The 6,225-nt window shown below is 38.9% G+C and overlaps 1 protein-coding gene across 3 annotated transcripts in view; it reads right to left on the minus strand.

Moving 5' to 3' along the window:
- The window catches only part of LOC146002604 (PRELI domain-containing protein 2-like), a 35,470-nt gene extending 31,466 nt beyond the window's left edge, over positions 1 to 4,004 (minus strand). Inside the window, exon 1 of one of the 3 annotated variants that reach the window (XM_083140566.1) lies at positions 3,901 to 4,004. The gene's annotated coding sequence lies outside the window, so the exon portion shown is untranslated. Of the gene's footprint in view, positions 1 to 3,629; positions 3,837 to 3,900 lie in introns of those variants that run through there. The other 2 variants (XM_083140564.1, XM_083140565.1) reach the window with 2 other exon arrangements.
- Positions 4,005 to 6,225: the final 2,221 nt, after the last annotated feature.

The raw sequence follows: 6,225 nt of genomic DNA on the forward strand, positions 1-6,225 counted from the left end.
AACTTATACACGTTAATGAACAATTTCTTCACCTCACCCCAACATGTTAACCTGAGATAAATAACCGCGACTAATTATTTTGCGAGTTTAAGACATAGCATAGACATTACAGAAGGGTCCGGTATTGTAAATTCTTGCCTTTGAGATTTTCACCTCATCAAGAAGTTTTGAAAATTTCCGTCATGGTTGAGAAATGATGAATTTTTCCAATCACAAACATCAGGATTATGTAAAATTCCCTTCCCAATCCCATTCCGATTGCAAAAAATCAAAATGCAAAAAAATTATCCATTCCACACACACTGATGAAACTGTTATCTTATTATTTGTTGAATATGCAGTTAATTGCCGTAACTTACAGCATGTAAATCATAGAAAACAATACTATATGCAGTGCTCGAAAAATATTCTTCAGAGCTAGGTGCCAGCTCTTAAAATCAGGAGCCAGGTAACCAACCACCTACTAATACATTGCTAAAGCATATGAGAAAGCGGGAATGGGTGGTTGAGGGACAAAGAGTAAGAAATTGTTACTGACTCTATGGAATGTTCACAACGTTGATATACAAAAAAACAGTAATTTGCTAACTTAGGCTGTACTGCAATTTGAACTTAGAATTTTCAAAATTTCGTACATGAAAACTTAAAAGACGACAATATTACAGCAAAAGGCCATAGTCGCCAGGCTGAAATTTTTAGTCGTCATGGCGACCGGGATTTTTCACCACACAAATTTTATGAACTTTTTCGAGATATCTTGTTTGTAAGGTGGAGTGCACCATGGCTCTCCTCTGCAGGCACCTTTAGACATGGAATGGCCTCTTGAACAAATCTTACACAAATGACTTAGCAAGTACACTAAGACGAATATTATGTATCTGAACCCTGCATTAGGCATGCTATTTTTATTAACACGCAGAGAAACATGGGTAGCACCTGCTACCCAACTCTGAACTTTTGTTTTCATTCTAAGCTCAGCTGTGTAGTTCTGCTTGTTTTCCAAGTTACGTAATATAATAAGGTTAACATCAGTTGCATGGTTTGGTGACAGTTGACTACCAAACATCAGTCACAGTTTCGTATGTGAACAACATATTTCTTCATTTTTACAGAAGAAACTACTTACGGAAATGAGTTTCTGTAGCATGTTGACTGTTCGTGGAGGTGTTTTCTTTCGTCATGAAATCTATGTGACCAGGAATTCATGTGTTTCTCAAGAAAAATATCTCTCTGACGCACAATAGACGTTGCTTTTATTTGCTTCCTCTACGTGTACCGGATGTTGCGTATGTTTCATGACATAATTCCCAGTCAGTGTTTCCAACCACACCGTTGTTTTGGAACAAGATTTTTAACTATGTTCACCTTAACTATGCTTGCCTAACCTAACTCAATCCAACGTAACCTTACCAGAAATGGTTTGTGGGGCTAGCCTAACGAACCATTTCTGGTAAGGTTAGGTTAGGTTGGGCAAGCATAGTTGAAATTAAAAACAAAAAATCCGTGCATAGTGTACAATTTGCACACGTGACAAACACGAAAATAGGTATTTTTTTGGTTAAGAAGGTTGAAAACACTGCATACCCACTGATGATGCACAAAGCAACTCAAGCAGAGCACGCCACATTGTGTGTTATGCAAGCGAGAAAAGGAAGAACAATAATTAGTGTTAATGTGAAAAATTGAAATTATTTTCATGAAAAAAGCAAAATGCAACCTTGAAGAATCTTTTGCAATGCAGAATACGTAAGTACAAATGCCAAAATAAAAGAGTGAGGTGTTGTGCCCATATGAAACTGTTGCCGAGTCTTGTTTACTTTCAGGTTTACTTCTTCCTCTTCATTAATCACTTCTGCGGAACAGTTTCATACATCGAAGACACATTTCTTCAATTTTACACAAGAAACTACTTACGGAAATGAGTTTTTCCAAGGTTTACAACGTTCGTCGAGGTATTTTCTTTCATTGTGGAATATATTCAACTGGGAAATCATGTATTTTTGAAGAGAAATATCTCACCGACGTACAATTGCCATTGCTTTCATTTGCTTGCCCTACGACAACCGGATGCTGCGAACGTTTGATGACGTAAGCCCCTGTCAGTGTTTCAACCCCCCTTTTTTTTTACTATGCTTGCCTAACGTAACCAAACCTAAGCTAACCTTATCGGAAATGGTTCATGGGGCTATCCGTGAATGTTTCGTGGGGCTATTGGTCAGTTACCATGCATAAAGGTTTGTGGGGCTATCCATCAGCTACCCGTGTATAATGTATAATTTCCACCGGTGACGAACACAACCGTAGGTATTTTCGGTGAAGAAGGTTGAAACACTGCATATCCACAACATGAGTCAAGATATGTCCGCCATAACGTGTGTTATGGAAGCGAAGAAAGGAATAAAAAAAAACTCAGAATGTGAAAAATTGAGTTTCTTTTCATGTAAAAAGCATAATGGCACCTTTCACTATGTTCCGCAATACACAATTGGTAGGTACGAACCATGCAAAACACAAAATTTCCAATTTTAATGTGTCTCCGATCTATGAAACTGTTACCCTTTCAAAGCTTTGGCATTTTCTTGTTACGTGTTTAGGCTTGCTGTGGCTTACATCACTTAGAAGCGCAGCTGAGCTTATAACAAAGACAAAGAAAGTAAGTTTAGCTACACAAAAGCACGCATGCGCAAGATAGTTCACAATGTTGCAATGAATATTGAAAGGGACACTTGTCAACCACATATCTAACAAATAGCTAATAGCTTTAGCGAAATTACAGTTTCCATATTCTGCAAGCAGCTCCGGGAACATAAAATGTCATACAACATGGAAAAATGGCTACCCCAGGATAAATTACTGCAGAAAATGGTTAAAATCTGATAGTCCCCGGACACCTATAACTTTTTCGTTTTGTGAATTTTTGACATTCGTACTCACACATCTGCTTTGCGGAACATTCTTGAAGGTGCATTCACGTTTTTTTGATGAAAGAAATTGCAATTTTTTTTAAAAAAAAAGTATTTTTGTAACTGAAGAACGTACGTTTCCGCAAATGGTTTGTGGGGCTGTGTGTCAATGGTTCGTGGGGCTATGCGAGAATGGTGTGTAGGGCTACGCATATTTTTTTCGAAACCAATTTTTAACTATTGTAACCTATACATGACCCTACCTAACCTAACCTTAATGGAAATGGTTCGTGGGGCTATGCGTCAATGGTTGAATTTCCCCTATGAAACATTCCCACATCACACAAAACACCTTCCAGATGTTAGACAATGCTACAGGAACTTATTACCGTACGTAGTTTCTTCTGTAAAAATGAAGAAATCTGTCCTGGGAATATCAGATTAGTACCCAGAAAATAATTTAACACATTTTCTTAATCCTAAAACGAATGTCTGTACTTAAATAGTTTCCTTCAAGCAAATAAATATTTTGAATTGGAAGATTTGATATGGAATAACCAGTAAGGGTGTACACTACTGCACCGGAGAACCCTCACTTTACCTTACACCACGTTTCTTCTTCCACAAAAATATATATTGAACACTACCACATCTTTATGCCGTTTCTATTAATTCAGAGCATGATTGCCACACACAACTATTAATTGGTCTCCCTTCTTAAACTACCTTATATCAAACAGCTTCTAAATTTTTCCCAATCACAAAGTAACGAAAGAATGTCGTCTTACCACTAAAGATCAGTAACATGAAGCTTAAATGCGTATCTCTCGCTAATGTACTTTGTAAAGGGTAGATCATTACTCATTTAGATCATTACTCATCCTCATGCAAATACACCATTATCAGTGGAGACATTGACCTTGACAAACTATCAAATATACGCCATTGAGACATTTGCTCAACATGACACAACAAAAATGAGAAAAAATCTTCTTACATTACATAGGAAAGGAAGAATATGCAAATAACTGAAATCAACACCAAAAAATAATGAAGTATTTTAACTATTATTCAAACGTAATAACTCTACATTAATCAACATTCAACTCAGGTTCATGAGAAACAGTTGCTTCCTTCCTTCCTTCTTCTTTGTGTGGCACACACCGCCTAAGAGCGGTCTCCTGCCAGGGGTCCTATTTGTTTGTTATGAGAAAGTTTGTTTACATTCCAAATGTCTGTTTGTTTATGTTACAATGTTGTTCTTTCGTGCAAAGCTGTACAGTATCCACATGACATCAGACCGCGGCTCGTAGAGTAGAGTCGAAAGGGACATCGGAAATGGAATACCCACACGGTGTAACTGTTTGTATAGTGTATTGCGATGTTGTTGTCGAATTGGGCATTGTAAGAACAAATGTGTGATTGATTGGATAGCTTCTCCACACGGACAGGAGGTTGCAGGCACGATATATGAATTGGGATGTATAACGACGTGACCTGTACGCATTCGCATGGTAAACACTAAAACTGCACGGGGTAGGTTAAAGTGTTGAAACCAAGGACGTTTATTGCCGACTTGTGCATGCCATCTATATGTAGTGGTATTGAGGAGTTGCTGGGTACACCAATCGTTCCATTGTTGTTCTATTTTGATTTTTACCCGTGGGAGGAGGTCAGTGTACGGCAGGCGCATCGGGGTAACGGTTTCTTTCGTTCGTGCTTGTTTGGCCAGTACATCAACGCGATCTTGATATTTATTGAGGTCACTGTGGGCACGAATATATGTGAAGGTCGCTGACAGACCCTGCTGTTGAAGTTCTAACATGATTCGGAGAATAAGATAAGGAAATACCGTTAATTTATATGCTGCCCGACCTGTTCGTGCTAACGTTTGAAGTACGCTCAATGCGTCCGTAAGAATTAACGAATGATCGATTCGGAACTGCAGGGCGAATTGTAATGCTTTATAGATAGCATAACATTCCGCCGAGAATATCGACATATCGGATGGGAGGGAAAATTGTCGGGTGATGTTATGAGATGGTACGTAAAAAGCACATCCCACACCGTCTGCAGACTTCGATCCATCAGTATAAATAAAGGTTGATGTGGGCCACAAGTCTCTATAATTTTCATGTCGGCCGTGATCTGCATAGTGTATCTCTACTCGGGGTTCTGTGGGAATATTCAGTTGATATACAAGCGGGTCCGGATGGGTAAAAGTTTGTTGGTAAGCGTCAGGGTCAATATTATAACATTGTAAAAAAAAAAAACGTTTAGTGGGGGGAGGGGGGGTCGGGAGGCCAAACCATTGTCGTTGAATCGCAAATATTTTATTAAACGGATGAGCGTGTCGCGCCCACGATTTAAACAAATATTGCACCGTGAGTTTGATACGTCTGTGTGCCAAAGAAGATTCATTGCTTTCTAAATATACACTAACATTGGGACTAGACGGCATTAGTCCTAGACAGGTACGTAAGGCTCGTCGTTGTAAGACGTCGAGAGACGTAAGAAGTTTTGGATTGGCTCCACCATAAGCTGGTGCTGCATAATCAAATAATGCTCGAAAACAATTTTTATAAAATAATAGCATTGTATGGGGGTGTCCTCCCCACTTGGTCGTGGAAATACAGCGGAGTAAATTAACAATTTTTAGACCCTTTTCCTTGAGATACTGTAGATGCCTTGTCCAATTCAGTTTCCTATCAAAATATACACCCAGGTATTTGACATTGTCGACTACTGGAATGTGCTGTATTTCTGTGATATTGTTAGGGTAACTGCTCATTTTTCTCGAGTTAAAAATTATGATTTTGGATTTCGGAATGGAAATAGTGAGTCCTAAGGTATCTAAGTGATCTATAAGAAGTGAAACTGTTTTCTTTAGAGCGAGTAAGCCTTGCGTGGCGTCAGGGGTGCATTTATAGCAGCACAAATCGTCGGCATATTGTAACAATTTAAAGCCGTGCATATTTAGTTGATGTATTTGGTGGGTATAGATATTAAAGAGTAGGGGGCGAAGGGGCGAACCCTGAGGTATTCCCGTGCGAGCTATACGGGGGCCTTCCAACCTATCTTCAAACCAGAATTGTAAAGTCCGTTCGTGATATAAATTCCAGATGATGGTCCCTACTATGGGGTGTATGTTTAGTTGTACCATCATTTTATATAAGATCGGGATATGAACTGCATCATAAGCATGTTCTATGTCAGTGAAGAGGCCAAAGCAATAATCATGAGTAATCTGGCTATTTTGGATTGCAACTGTTAGGGTAGCTATGGCATCTTGGCTTCCATGTTGCATGCGGAAACCCATTTG

This window comes from Lepisma saccharinum, chromosome 18 (assembly GCF_977018435.1).
Source record: "Lepisma saccharinum chromosome 18, izLepSacc3.1, whole genome shotgun sequence".
Classification (NCBI taxonomy): Eukaryota; Metazoa; Arthropoda; class Insecta; order Zygentoma; family Lepismatidae; genus Lepisma; species Lepisma saccharinum.